This window comes from Anas acuta, chromosome Z (assembly GCF_963932015.1).
Source record: "Anas acuta chromosome Z, bAnaAcu1.1, whole genome shotgun sequence".
In the NCBI taxonomy this organism is placed as follows: domain Eukaryota; kingdom Metazoa; phylum Chordata; class Aves; order Anseriformes; family Anatidae; genus Anas; species Anas acuta.
This window is the reverse complement of record NC_089017.1, coordinates 73,951,943-73,966,668: the sequence shown is the minus strand read 5'-3', so window position 1 is coordinate 73,966,668 and position 14,726 is coordinate 73,951,943. Positions and strand designations below refer to the sequence as shown.

General features: G+C 39.9%; 1 protein-coding gene across 20 annotated transcripts in view; it reads left to right on the top strand.

The window, feature by feature from the left end:
• The window catches only part of MEF2C (myocyte enhancer factor 2C), a 140,176-nt gene that overhangs the window by 86,686 nt on the left and 38,764 nt on the right, over positions 1-14,726 (top strand). The gene's annotated exons all lie outside the window — the stretch shown is intronic.

Sequence of the window (14,726 nt, the reverse complement as noted above, 5' to 3'; positions counted from 1 at the left end):
TAAGAAGGAATAAATTAATTATTTATTTGTGTACTATAAGATTTGCATTCATCCTTTATGTATTATGTAGCTCGTATTGATTGGACTCCATTTGCCCTGAATTCAAGGAGGCCACTATGTGTTTGTTTATATAAAAGACAATTGAAATTAATGTAAGTTACCAAATTTGCAAGGCTATAAAACCTCAAACACATCTGCTTTATTATTCTACATTTTTAATATTCACAAGTCTAGTGGTCAGCAATGAATTGAAGTCCATAGGCCATAACTGTTAAGCATTTGCAGTACTTAAATACCCATTATTCCTTGAACAAAAAAAAAAAAAAAAAAAAAAAGAAAGAAAACAAACAGAAAAAAAAAAGGCATTTAAAACAGGGTTTCAGTCAAGATTTTCCTTTCTCTTTTAATTTTGCCATGGGTGTTTTTATATATGGTTACCGGTTAATGAAGGAGTAAACACACTATTAAAAGAAGTTGCATCATTTGTGCTCTAAATTTTAATTAACTGCATTAATGCTCTTGCATGATAGAGCACTATGTTAAAGGGAAAAATCTGTGATATATTGAATAGGCTTGCATTAAAAAAAATCACAAACCCATTATTTACATCGTCCTGTTTGATATATAGACAACTATAATTACATTTTATAGTGCACTGTTATAAAAAATGTGCATGCACTTTACTTTGGGTTGTTAAAGTATATGTTTATTTCTTTGATCAAATGTTAGAGCACACAGCCTGTTCAAAGAAAGCAAATTATAGAAGAGTCAATAAGAGTATTTTAAACAACACACAGCTGTTATAGATTGATTCAAAAGAGATCAAAATCTTGACAAAGAAGCAATTCCTAATGGAATGTATGTTGTTTAAAGTGTATTTAGATTACTACAATAGAATCATAGCTATAACATGACCAAACATAAAAACACATAATTTATCCTTTCACAGTTATAATCCAAGGTTTGGTTATTACATACTTCTAGCATGTTCAAACACTTATCAATAAAATAGAAGCTTTACACTTTTGTCTCCAGCAGTTGTAAGCGTGCACTCTAGCATTTCCTCTGTACTTTTATAACCTATGTGAAAAGAAGCTTTCCTTCAAAAGGGTAAATTCTCCTACAACCCACATATATTGTTTAACTTGTGAATAAAAAATGTAATTATGCTCCGTTCTTTCCATCCTATATCCTAAAGTGTTTCAGAGAAGCAGCTATGCAAAACCTTTAAAATATGGCAACAACGGTCATTTAGCGAAAAGCCTAATTGGAGGCATATGAACTTTGTGAGAAACCTTGTTGTTTAATATTGAAGATTTGTAGGGGCCTGAACTGTGCTCACTTACGATGAACCCAATCTGGACCAAAATGAAGAGTCCATTTTTTCCATTCCCTGTTTAAGCCCCCAAATATCTAGGAACTCTCAGCACTCTCTGAATAAATTAACCCTGGCAAGCATTTTCTAGGTATACCTAATGCAACGCACAAACCAAGCTTTACGCAAAACAGATTCAGAAAATACTGCTGGTCCACCATAACAAAGGAACAGAGACTACAGTTTTGTTCCTTTATTTAAGCTTTCTTTCTGTATTTGAACAGAGTCTTTTTAATGTAAAATGCAAACACCACCTCTGGAGCAGAAATCATATTTCAACAGACTCTCCCCTCAGATGAAAATGCTGTAACAAGCCACAAAGCTCTGTTGCCTATTGAGTTCTGTTTCTCTGACCCAACAAATGATACATTTGTTAATAAAAAAAAAAAAAAGAGAGAGAGAGAGAGAGAGAGAATATAACCAGGAAGTGCAGAGATTTAATCCATCTAGAATTGTACAGAGCATGGGAAGTTGTGTAAATCCTAACCTTGATAGGAACATGAGAGATAATAATAATTTGATAATAGTTTCAACACATTCACGTCAAGGAAGAAACCAAAAAAAAAAAAACTGTTTCCAGTTTTGTGTCAGGTTTCTAAGGGCTAGTTATGATATGGAAAATCAGCAGCAGCTTTTTCTTAAAAGGAAAAGTGACTCTTCCACAGATCTTTGAAAGACTGATTGTTGGAAAGAATGCCTGAATGCCCCATAGGTCTTCATGGGTGAAGGTGTCTCTGCATTGCAATTTCTGATGAGGAATGGGATTTCTGAAACCGTGTTTGCTTGATCTGGGCCACTCACTTACTTACCACGTACTGCTGGGCTTGGGTCCTGTTCTACAGCACCAAGTTCATACTGTGTCCTTAATAGGAAGCCTCACACCCTAGCAGTGAGAATGCCTCTCTGGAGGTCAGGTGCATAAATATTAACTAATGCCAAATTGAACTTTCTATGTCCCTAAATCCTTTACTGGACCTGTTCCATAGCCATTTCCTGTTACAAGGCCCTTTCTTGCAGCAAGGAGTTACAGCAGGGTGTGGATTGGTTTTTATGGCTTCACTGTAAGCTCTTGGGTGCATGTCAAAGCAATGTGGCCAAAATAGAACGCTCCTCAATGACCATTTTTCTACAATGTCCCTTTAAAAAAATGTTTATTTTCCAAACGACTCTTAAAAAGGTGTGCTCTCATTTCTCTGTCCCTAGATGTTTTCATTTATAGCTTTCAGATGTTGGCAGGTATAGGGGTGTGTTCTGTCTAATTGGCTTCATCAGCCAAACTGTTGAATTGTGAGGACCCTTGTAGATACCTATATGCAACAGTTCTGAGTTGGCTTGCATCAGCAGTAAGGAGTTCATTTTCTAGAATGAAACTTCCCCGATGGTAACACCCATGAGGGGTTCACAGCTGAAGCTGCACAGACATTTTATGCTGTAGGCTGAACAAAGGTAAGAAGCTTCTGACCTTGGACTTCAGGTAAAATGCTGGGTCCCCGAGGGTTATACAAACCTCTTTCTCTTACAGAATAAATTGTTCATTCCCTTCCCATTAAGGAGTCTGAGAGTCCCTCTTACTCCTTCTGTACAATCTTTTTCATGGGAGAGATGTTCTTATTTCCACCTCTTCCTCAACTGACAGTGATGGAGCAAAACAGAGATGACCAAACATTCTGCAGTAACATCTGCTTCCTACTTATCTCCATGACCAATTCACTAGCAGGAATAAAAGAAGTACTTATCCATTCCCCCCACTGATATTTTATTGAGGGATCTTGTGATCTAGCATACCCCAGGCAGAAACTCCTGCCAAACTTTAGAAACGCTTTAAGTAATATGCTGTAGCGTATTTGAAAGTTTCATGTCGTTGAGAAACTCCAAACACACCTCAAGACTGTGAAACTGCCTGCAGAGACTAGGAACAAAATTGTGCAGTTCCAAACACAAGATGTTTCTATATGCCTACTTCTTTTTTTTTTTTTTTCCTTTATGTGCCAACTGTCCTCTTCATGTAAAGGATCTTGTAGCAGTGGTTTTCACTGAAATTTTTATTATTTGGGATATTGCTTGTCCCATTTGCTACTGTAGGTGCTGTGAGAAAGTTTGGGCCTACTGAAGTCAGTTAAGATCTGTTTGCCAGACTTTTGATTTTAAGATTTCTATAGTAAGAGGCAAAACCACATGTATTTTGAGGCAAGCTTATCTTGTCTTGCCATAGCCTCTTATTTCTTTGGCACAATCAGCTTCTGCTTGATTTTAAAATTTAATTTTCAAATTCAAATGTACAGAAAATATTAGAGACCCTGTAGTATTCCTTAAGAAAAGCTCAATTCCTCATATGCAGCATGGTTTTGTAAGGCTCTGACTGAGGCTGTCTGAGGAAACAGCTGTGACAGCATTATCCCACCGAGTTATTTATTGCCTCTCCCCAACAGAGGTTACCAGCAGAGTCAGAGGAGGGGAATGCATGCCCACCCCTCAGCTGCTCCACCTCCGCCACTTGGGTACAGGCCAAGCAGCCTCAAGTTGCTCTTCTTGGGTAGCAATGCAAGGTAATTTACACCACAGTGGCAGGAGACACCAAAGCTGGTCTCCCAGAGCCCTCAGGCATCCTCACGGAGACAGCACTGCCCATGCACTCATTGCAGAGGCCTTCTTTCCAACTCCACCAAGTCACGGAGGCATGGAAACAGGCCTTGCTCTGTTGGTCCTTCTGCACAGCTAGTGGGCCCAGGGAGAAACATCTTTTGTAGCCCACATAATTCTCTGTGTGGGAATACCATATGATTAAAGGCTTGAAGATTTCAGACAGCGGGGCTTTGGCAGGCCAATATACCAATTCTTCTTTACAAAACTGTAATTTTGTCCAAAAAAAGAAATCCAGTTTTACAATGAAAAACCCTACCACTTAAAATATGCTTTAGCTGTTTCTAAAGGAAACTGAAATTTTCATGGAAAGATGCTCAGTTTCTGAATGAAGACTTTTTTGTTACTTGTTTGTTTTTCTTGTATATTTTGCCCTCTCCACCATTAAGGTACTAGTAGGTCCGTAAACTTTGCTCTCACATCCACATTTCTGGTCAAACTGTTCTAACTGGAGTCTGCTTGCCTTTCTCAAGCAGTGACAATACTAGAAGTGCTCTGTTTCTCAAGTTTTTTCCCCTACCAAACAGAGTGCTGAAGCTGACCATTGTCATGTTAGTTCAACTTAGCCTGTACTCAACAAAGCTACAGCAGGTAGCATGTAAGCCCTTTTTTTTGCAGGTATTTGTGAGGTTGTCTGAAGGACTGGCTTCCTGGGATAATCATCCAGTCTGGTAGTTTCATCCAGTTCCTCCACACAACTTCTCATTGTAAGCTCTCACTCCTTCTTTGGTTAGTATTTAGTTGAGATGTCTGTAAGGTTCAGCTTGAAAAGTTGCTGTCTGAATCTTGCTACCTCTGTAGGATTTTCCATGGGAAAACAGGACCCACTCCTTTGTTACTTGCAGATGACGCTATTGTAAGCAGACAAATGTATATCACAGTCTGGAGATCTTAGCAGCTGTTTAATGATAGATACAATTTTTCACAAATGTTTCTGGTAAATAACAGAACTCATATAAATTGTTGGTCTAACGAGGAAAGAAAAAGAAAAAAAAGATGTCTTAAACCAAGTATGAAAGTCTGCAACGATTGAGTCATCTGTTTTCACATTTAAAACTACGGGCCAATTTTTTCTCTCAAATAGTGCTCACTCACTCTAAGCCTTGTGGAGAAATTTCCTTCTCTTTCTCTTTGGTGAAAACTTGACTCTATCAGCAGAACAGGGAGCTGATGGTTATTGCTTTGTTGCTATTTAAGACCTCCATTCTCCAAAGGAACAGAAGGCTAGAGTTTCAGAGATCTAACCTCTATTATAATTCACCATTTAAAATATATATATATTGATTTGAGCATTTTTACCAATGGATAAAACAATTATGGTACTATAAAAATAAAAGGGGATGTTCTTTTGCCTTTAAAAGGAACAGCTATTCAGCAACATTTGCTCATTGTCATATTGGTAGTTTTTTTGTTGGTGGTGGGTTTTTTATGTTTTTTTTTTTTTTGTTTTTGTTTTTTTTTTTAATAACCTGCAATTTGATCTGCTGTAAAATAGATGTTCAAATTCTGGGAAGAAAAAAAAAAAAAAAAAAGAAAAAAACACAACCCTCTGTTCAGAACATTGATACATTCAAGGTTTTTATGGGAGACCTCCAAAGAAAACCCAGGTGCTGAAGGAAGTGGTGTTCTTGCCTCAGTGGGTGGCATTTTCACTGCTGAGTCAGTACTGCTGCACCAGTTCAGTGCTGCTGGAGGTGCTCTGTTTCAGATGAAATGGAAAAGCAAAATGTTGTGGTCATCAAAGATTCCCTGGTCCCCTTACTAAGAATAAAGGTGTTTGCCCCTGGTCAAGGAAATACTCCATAACTTACATCCTACGTTACAGCTTTGTTTGTCAGAGATATTTGCCATTTCTACTGCTGGAAACTTCATTGCCTAGTATAACTGACACAAGTTGACTATATGTTCACCCCAGAATGGTTGCATTTTTAATGATGTGTGAAGCAGTCCTAAAACATACAATTTCAGTGTCTTTTTAGGATCTTCTAGAACATAGATAATGTTAAAAATGTATACAAAGCATACGTCATTATCAGCTGCCATTCTTTCTGTAATAAGATTCTGTAAAATATGCGTTACTTTGTTTATCATGTTTCTCAAGTATTTTGACTATGGCATTTAGTATTAAAGGTTATCATTTATATCATGGAAAAACACCAGCTGCATTTGAAATAGTTAATTGTTTCTGCAGCCATTTATATTAAGCCTTGCATGTTTCAAATACTGTGTGTTTGAAGCGATAGCAACCCTGATGTTAACAGACTTGGTAACACCACTGTACATCTAGAATAACTCAACTGGTGTCTTTACAGCTGTTCCAGCCACAGATTTACACTAGTGTAAATGAGATCTGACTTCAGCCTTGCATTTGTGTATATATCGGACTAAATTATACACAAATGAAAATGTTGAGGGCAGCGCTCCATCTGGAAGGGATGGAGTCAGTGGAGAAGGATTATAGATAGACAAACATAAAAAGGAGGGAAATAACAACCTGTTGATGATTACAGTGTTTATTTTTAAGTGGCCTCCTATTCCCTAAAGAAGCTGTGAGGATTCTGCTGAACTACTGTAAAGTTTATTTTTCCATTCATACACTTTCTGTGTTTGGCAGCAAAACCTAGTACAAATCAAATATACTATGTCACACAATATCTTCTTCTGTTTTAAATATGCCCAATAAAGTTTAGAGAAAATCTGGCTTTTTTAATACTTTGTATATTTTAACTGTTTTGAAAAGTCAGTTAAAGACATAATGGACTGATACCATGCTGTGGCCCAGGGGCAAGAGGCAAGCCAGAGATGCATCTATTCTGGCTTGAGGCCATCTTTGCATCCCTTGGCAGACAGGCTGCTAGCAGGCTGGTGGTGTGTCTGCCTCAAAGCTTCTGCAAGTAGCCAGGATGTAGAAGCGCTGTCTTCACAGGGTCGTCCCACAAATACTGACCCTTGTGAGACCATGGAAGTCTATTTTCTGTAAACCCACATCCCAAGACAGAGAATGGAAAGCTGGGTATTTGCCACAGTGCTGTGGCGTTGACCTTCATTCTACAGATGGTCATTGAATCATAGGGTCATTAAGTTTGGAAAAGCCCTCTGTGATCATCTGGGCCAACCATCATCCTACTACCAATGTCACCCACTAAATCATGTCTCTAAGGTCATGGTGCTGTAGCCCAAGGCATACATATGTAGACAAGGCAGCATGCATAAAGAGTGCTGGCAAGAACTGGGAGCGGGATGAAGTTTTCTGTCCTAACCCACATCTTCCATATTTCCATTAGTTGAACACAGGGTCTGCAACTGGTCTTTGGGCCCCCAGTCTGAGGTTATAATCACGGGGTTGCACAAGGAGCAGTGAGACCTGTTCGATCCTAAAACACAAATATCCTGAGAGTATACCTTTGATCTAGGTAAATAATCTGCTAATTTAGTATATGAAGCACTAAAGTCAATCTCAGGGAAGTTGTCTGGTTTTTTTTGTTTTGTTTTGTGTTTTTTTTAACCACAGCAGAGCTGCACATGATTTTAATTTTAACCCTGTCTTTGGGTGGAAAGGGTGCATCTGATAGTACGGTAAATTTTGACTAACATCTAAAACATCTAATTATATTTTTTACCATTTCAATTTTATGCAGGGATGATTTTATCAGAAGGTGTAATCACAGCTAGATTGGCATTGCATTTAGGTCACTAATCCCATCACCATGGCAGTGGTACACTGGTAAAGTACTGGGGACAGGGCTGGGGACAGGGAGAGCCACCCATGGGTGGCAGGGATGCACAGCCTCACCCGCTGCTGCCTGTGCCTGTCCCTACCATCAAAGCCAGGAAGTGTGATCTCCTCCACTGAGGGTAGTGCAGGAATCCTACCTCAGCTGCCCACAGGATACGTGGGGTCTTCAGACCTGCAAAGAGAGATGAGGATAAGCTTGAGGGATAAGGAAATGACCCTGCTTAGAGTCTCAGGAATTATTCAGATTTAAATTTTTAAAAAATAGTTTACAAATGTGATGACGGATGGGCATGTTTTCCACATCCCATGAAATAATTGTGAGCATAGCGGTGTGAGCTGTGTTATGTGCAATGACAGAAATTTCAATACAAACCTTTAATGCCAGCATCGTCGTGCGATTTGGTTTTGTTTCCTTCTGAGAAAACCCAGAAAGATGCATGGTTTAGATTAGTTGCTATGAGATCTCTGAATTTGACATATCCATCGTCTGTCTGTACTTCTATAAAGCCAACGCTGTCCTGCATAATGCAAACCCTGGCAAGTTGAACCTGCTGGGTCTCTTTTAGGGAGCAAACCTCCACCCTCTCCCCACCTCCAGCCTCCCTGTCTCCCCAAAAGGCAGTCAAGGCAGCAAGGGTATGCAGAAGCTCCCTTGTGCCTGAGTCACCTAGCAGACCTACAGGGAGGAGAAGCAAACACCCCACTGTCCCAGGGCTCTTTCCGAACACTGTGGATTAATTTGGGGTTGTACCTGAATGACAAAATATTATGGAGGATATGTCTTGGCCCATGTCAGGAGCAGGAGTGGAAAGGAACAGGCTGAACTTTGCAGGCAGGTAGAAACCTTGCAGCCCAAGGAGCTTGCAGAATATACATACAGGCATTCATAACATGCTGGTTGATCATCCAAAAGCAAAGAGAAGCAGATGCTACTGGCACAGGGTGTCGGCATTGTTTGGTTTCACAAGAGGTGTGATTAGAGAAGGTACTTGAAGGAGGAGAGAATAATCACTTGGCATGCAAAACTGAGCCACAAATCCAAGCTGAGGGTTGGTGTATTGTAGTGAAAAACATGCTTATGTGTATTCATTTGAAGAAGAGAGACATACAGGACCAGACAATGGAAATTTTTTTTTCTTTGAAACTTATGTGAAAATAAAATAGTAACAAAAAGGTTAACATGTGGTTCTAGAAGTTCAGCTATTGTATAAGCCCTGTAGCTTATTTCAAAAAAGGCATAAACCACAAAAGCATTTTACAATTTATACAAAAGAGGTAAGAAATGTTCCATTTTTCTCTGTTACTGGTATACATTTTTTTTTTCTGCCTGGAGCTTGTTAGATAACAGTAAGTATAATAATGTTTTATCTGATTCTCCTAAACATGCAATTAAAGTGCATTAGTACCAGCATACTAGTTTATGTTCATTATTCAACGTAAAAATCTAAGAACTCTACATTAATGGAACATAAAATTTCAGATTTTAGTTACACAGAAGTCAGGGAATTCAGATGGACGGTTCCCATAGCAACCTACCTCTTCCTCTTTGTGTTTTTCATTTCACTAGAATCTTTCATTACTTGATTGCACCATACATTGTACAGTGCAATTTCATCATAAAATTTCATCATTATATAACTGTGCAAGAGAAGACAGTGAAGGTTGTCTTCACTCCACACTTACTAACTTTAACGTTTCTGTTGCACAGAGAGCAAACAGATGCTTAAATGAATCAGGCCCATGATTTAAATATTTCCTGCATTTTAGAGGGTTTCCATAAATTTGGCTGGGTGCTTTGGAATGGCTATTAATGCTAAAGCAATTGAACACAATAGCATATGATTTCTTTATAATTGGTTATTGTCTGCCCTGCCACGTAGATATGTGGCTCCAGTGAGCAAAACGGAGACCAAACCATTTTTCATTTGTGGCTGGAAGATTTCTCCTATCCAGATAGAGGAAAGAGATAGTGGAAAATAGAGGGCACTTGTGGTTTTTGTCTCCTGACAGTTGAGTATAATATACCAAATTACATCTTTGTGGATTCTCATGGTTGCTAGTGATGTTATCAGTTAGACATCATTATGGTAACCTCTAGACAACATAACAAATACGGGAATTAGTAAAAGCAGACCTGCAATTCTTAATTTTTCTGTAGTAGAAGTTGTGAGTACAGATGAAATGACAATGAGATAGTACTTCTCATAACACAAATGAAGATAGTGATTAACCTTGTAACAGCTAGTTGAGTCTTTCATCCACAGGATATATAAATAGAACATGCAGATTGGGCTAGTCTAAACTTTTTGGGGACCTTATCAGCTGACCTGGTCTTTTACTTTGTCAGCTAATGTAAGCATTTCCAGCCCAAGTATCTGTGGCTTTTCAAGCCTTACAGCATTATGGAGATCAGCTCCCTGGTAGATAAAGCTATTAAGAAGAAATGAGAAACCCCTCTACAAAGATCAAAGATGAACGCACTAAAAGATAGGATGAAAAATAAAAATAAAATATTAAAAAGAAAATAAAAGAAAGAATGAAAAAAAAAAATGAATTTCTGGCTTTTTCCATTCTTCATGTTAAAGAAATTCTAAAAGAAGATTGTACTGCACAAACAAAGAAAATGAAAGGCTTTTCCTCCTCAAAAGCCTTCAAATTGTGATGATTTCCATTGCCTTGATAAAACCACACCCGGCTGATAGTGCCATATTTTCTTTTGTGCTTTTGTAGTGATGATAAATTTTGCATGAAGTGCAAGTAAATAGTTGTTTATACTTCATTTTACAGCAGCCAGTATGTCACTAAGTCAGCACTTCTCCTCAGAGATTTATAGAGCAGGATTTAGGCTAAATTGCTGGCATATGAGATTTCAGCCAAAGGTTGTTTTCCTTTAACCATTTTGTTTTTCAAATGCCGTGGCTTGTTTTAAGTTATAATTACTTCTTTAATTGCTTGGAAAAAGTAGAGCCTCCGTAGCACCAAAAAAAAAAAAAAAAAAAAAAAAAAAAGGCTTATTTTCTTTAAAAATAACTGAAATCTGGCTTGGGGTTCTCTAGAATGCAATGCACTATACAATTGTGTAATTTTATCCTCTTAAAAATTCCCTGAATAGTCATTAAATCTTTGGAAACTAGCTAATCTCCAGGAGGATGCTATAGGTCTGGCTATTTTCCAGGGTTTGCAAGAGGCTATGACAGCTTAACATGGTAAGAAAAAATATTTCTAAGTCACTGCAAGACTGGGTCAAAGACCCTAGCCTGCTGAAACCCAGTTGGCCTTCTTAATGACTCCATTCTTCTCTGAGGTTCAGAATCAGCCTCTGTAATCAAGAGGTGACGCAGAGCTGAGGAGGAGAGGGAAAGTTTGACATGGAGTCCAGAGAGCTTGTGAATAAGGAGGAATCTGTTAGATATCGGTCAGTGCCACTTTTAGTTGTGTTGTACCAAGTATCAGATGTGTTGAAGCACAATAATAAAAGAGCCTTATGAGAGGTATGAGTTTGGTAATAATGTAGAGAGTAAAGTAACACACAATGCAGCAGAACAGACAAAACGGTATTGCATGTTGAGAAGCCAGAGATAATGAATGATAAGATGCTTAGGATCATTATATTTGTCCTGAATACCACTCGTTACCTTACTGCAGTGGATAAGTATGTCACTTTTAGCGTGCTACCCTCTCCAGAGGAGGACTGTGTATTTGTGCGTATGTGTCTGCACGGTCTACTAGTCTGTTCTTCTGTCTTTTTCCTTATAATCTTTTCATTCTTTATTCAGTGCCAAAGTAACCTGGCACAAAAGGAGAGACAAAAGCAGGGGTCTTACAGACAATGAAATATCAACAAGGTTCATGAGAATGTGTTCCTGTGCAAAAAAAAAAGAGATCAGGAAAATATTCCCAGAAAGTGAGAAAGCGTCCCAGCTGAAGGCAGGGTTGCAGCATGATTCCTTACACACAGAGGCAACAATGGACCTACAGAAGGATGGGCAAGGGGCAAGAGATGCCTCGAGAGACCCAGAGACAGGAAATCTTCTCTGTTCATTGCACTTTTCCCCAAAAATGCAATTCATACAGAACAAGGCATTAGTTCCAGCACTCAAAGAGCTAGAGCTGGGCCTCTGACTGAAGCACACTTGTGGATAATTATGTTGCCTAACCTTATCACATTGCAATTTAGGGGAGGTGGGCAGGGAGAAGGGCACAGGATCAGTGAGCTGGACTAGCCATGTCAGCCAAGGCACCAGTCAATCACACTGGATTGGTGAGTTTTACAAGGGAAAATTTTGCCTCTACTCTGTTAAAGTTAATTTAGGGTAGAATACCAGCATGGTTTTGCTGATTTTGGTCTTCGGGTTTGTTGTGGTTTAACACCAGCAGGTAGCTCAGCACCACCATACCACTTTCTGATTTCCCCTCCACAAAAGGATTGGGGCAGAAAATATGAAACAAACAAAAAAAAAAAAGTACATGGGTTGAGATAAGGACAAGGAGATCCCTCACCAATTACTGTCATGGACAAAACAAACTCTGAACATGACTATTAATGTAATTTATTGCCAACTAACAACAGACTAGAACAGTGAGAACTAAAAGCAAACAAAAACCATTTTCCCTCCATCGCCTCCTCCCTCTGAGCAGTGCAGGGGAATGGGGAAGAGTCCCTGACTCTTCTTCTTTGCTGCTCCTTCATGGTCCCTCTCTGCCCTTGCTCCCCGTGGGGTCCCTCCCATGGGATGCCGTCCTTCCCGAACTAAGCCTGCGGGGGCTGCCCACAGGCAGCAGCTCTTCAGGAACTTCTCCCACACGGCTCTATCCCACAGGGTCCATCCATCCCCCAGCAGCAAACTGCTCCAGCACAGGTCCCCCACGGGTGGGTGGCAGCTCCCCCCAGGCCCCCTGCTCCTGCGGGGGCTCCTCTCCCCGGGGGGGCTGCAGCTCCGGCCCGGGGCCTGCTCCTGCGGGGGCTCTCCATGGGCCGCAGCCTCCTCCAGGCCACATCCACCTGCTCCACCGGGGGCTCCTCCACCCATGGGGGGGCTGCAGCGTGGAGATCTGCTCCATGTGGGACCCATGGGCTGCAGGGGGACAGCCTGCTCCACCAGGGGCCTCTCCCTGCACAGCCCGCAGGGGAACTGCTGCTGCCTGCCTGCAGCACCTCCTGCCCTCCTGCTGCACTCACCTGGGGGCTGCAGGGCTGGTGCTCACTTCTCACTCTCCCAGCTGCTGTAGCACAGAAGATTTTTGTTTTCCCCGTTCTTCAATCTGGTCTCCCAGAGCACAACCAGCATCGCTCACAGCCCAGCTCTGGCCAGCAGCGGGTCCCTTTTGGAGCAGCTGGAGCTGGCTCCTCTCTGACATGGGGCAGCTGCTGGGCTCTTCTCACAGAGGCCACCCCTCCAGCCCCTCTGCTACTAAAACCTTACCATGTAAACCCAATTGGTTTACTGTGCCTGCTAAGTTTATGAATATAAAATGGATTAGTTTATATATATAAAAGGGAATTTTCATTTTTACAGCATTGTATTTGTCTATTAACTCTGTAAAACAACAGCTGATTGCAGAAGTCCTCTTTATACTTGGTTTGTTTCAAGCTATTAGCAGTAGAAATCAAACATGACTCTGTCATGTAGCTAACATCTAAACCATAAAGGAGAGATAAGTGGGTGTGGAGAAGTGGAGAGAGTCATTCAAGTTGTCTCATCTTAAGGTTCAATTCAAATGCATTTATAATTTTTTCTGTGAGTCAGAAATAGCTCATAGGATTAAACGTGAAGTTTCATAGGTAACTGAATTTTGAAAAGCGCTACACTGAGCTAGCCTTCCACAGTTACCAAAATGTGTTTGGAGGTCCTTGACAACATGGACTTGGAAGGCTCAGATCTCATAAGGGTGAGCACCACCATTTTGTTGGTGTGAAGAAAACACGAGATTCAAGTCGTGTCTCCACAAGTTCAGTAACATTATGGCTTCTGCAGGACTAAGATGGCCTTTTTCTTCCATCTTGTGTAAAATACAGAAATGAAGTCTAATTTTTAATATATAAATGCAGTAATACAAAATCAAAGTATGAAATTGTAGTACTTGGATATTTAACAGTGCAAAATTGGGCATTGCCGTAAAGAAAGCAATTAAGGAAAGTACTTTTCCAAAGAAAAAAAAAAGCTCAGAGTAGAGGCAGCCTTTCTTAGGAGGCTAAAAGAAACAAGGTAGAGCATCAGACACTAATCACACAGCATCAGCATAGCCACTTAACAACACAGGAGTGCTATGTAATCTATGTGTTGTAACTGAGATTTCTCAGCCAGGCTTCAGCTGAAACCTGTGAACTGTCTGATAATGTTTGTAGACAGCCAAATGGACTCTTTGAAGTGTTTTTGACCAAAGAACTCTTAAAGCTAATTTTGAGAAATCTTACAAATATTGACTTTGTGTACTGTTGCTTGTATTGGACAGTCCACAAAGACCTGTTTCTCATATTCTTTTACTTTAATGCAGTGGGTGACTGGTAGATCAGTTAAAGCCTGTTAGAGGCCAGGCAACATACCTAAATTGTTACCTACTGATTTTATTTGGTTTTTATCTTTTTCATCTCTGTTATTTATCTTGGTGATGATGTTCATGGTTCTGAGCGTCAACTTGAGCTGCTGAACCTGAAATTCATCTGTTTTGACTCTTTACTAAGCATCTGTTCTAGCAGTGCTTTTTTCCTTTATGTTAAACTTCAGCACTACACATTTGTAGCATACTGGAATCAATAAAAAGTAAACACTATGTCTAGAAGCTCTGAATCAGTATTTCACAGCCATGTTCACAACTCTCTCCTCCCACTTGTCCTGCCAAAAACATGCATTTAGGAATGGCAGGGCACTGTTAATGTCATCCCTTACATCAAATTCAAAGGAAGAATTTGATTTAGTTACTACTTCTTCTGTGAAGAACATGAATTGCTGTCTGCTACTTCTTCTTCTTCTTTTT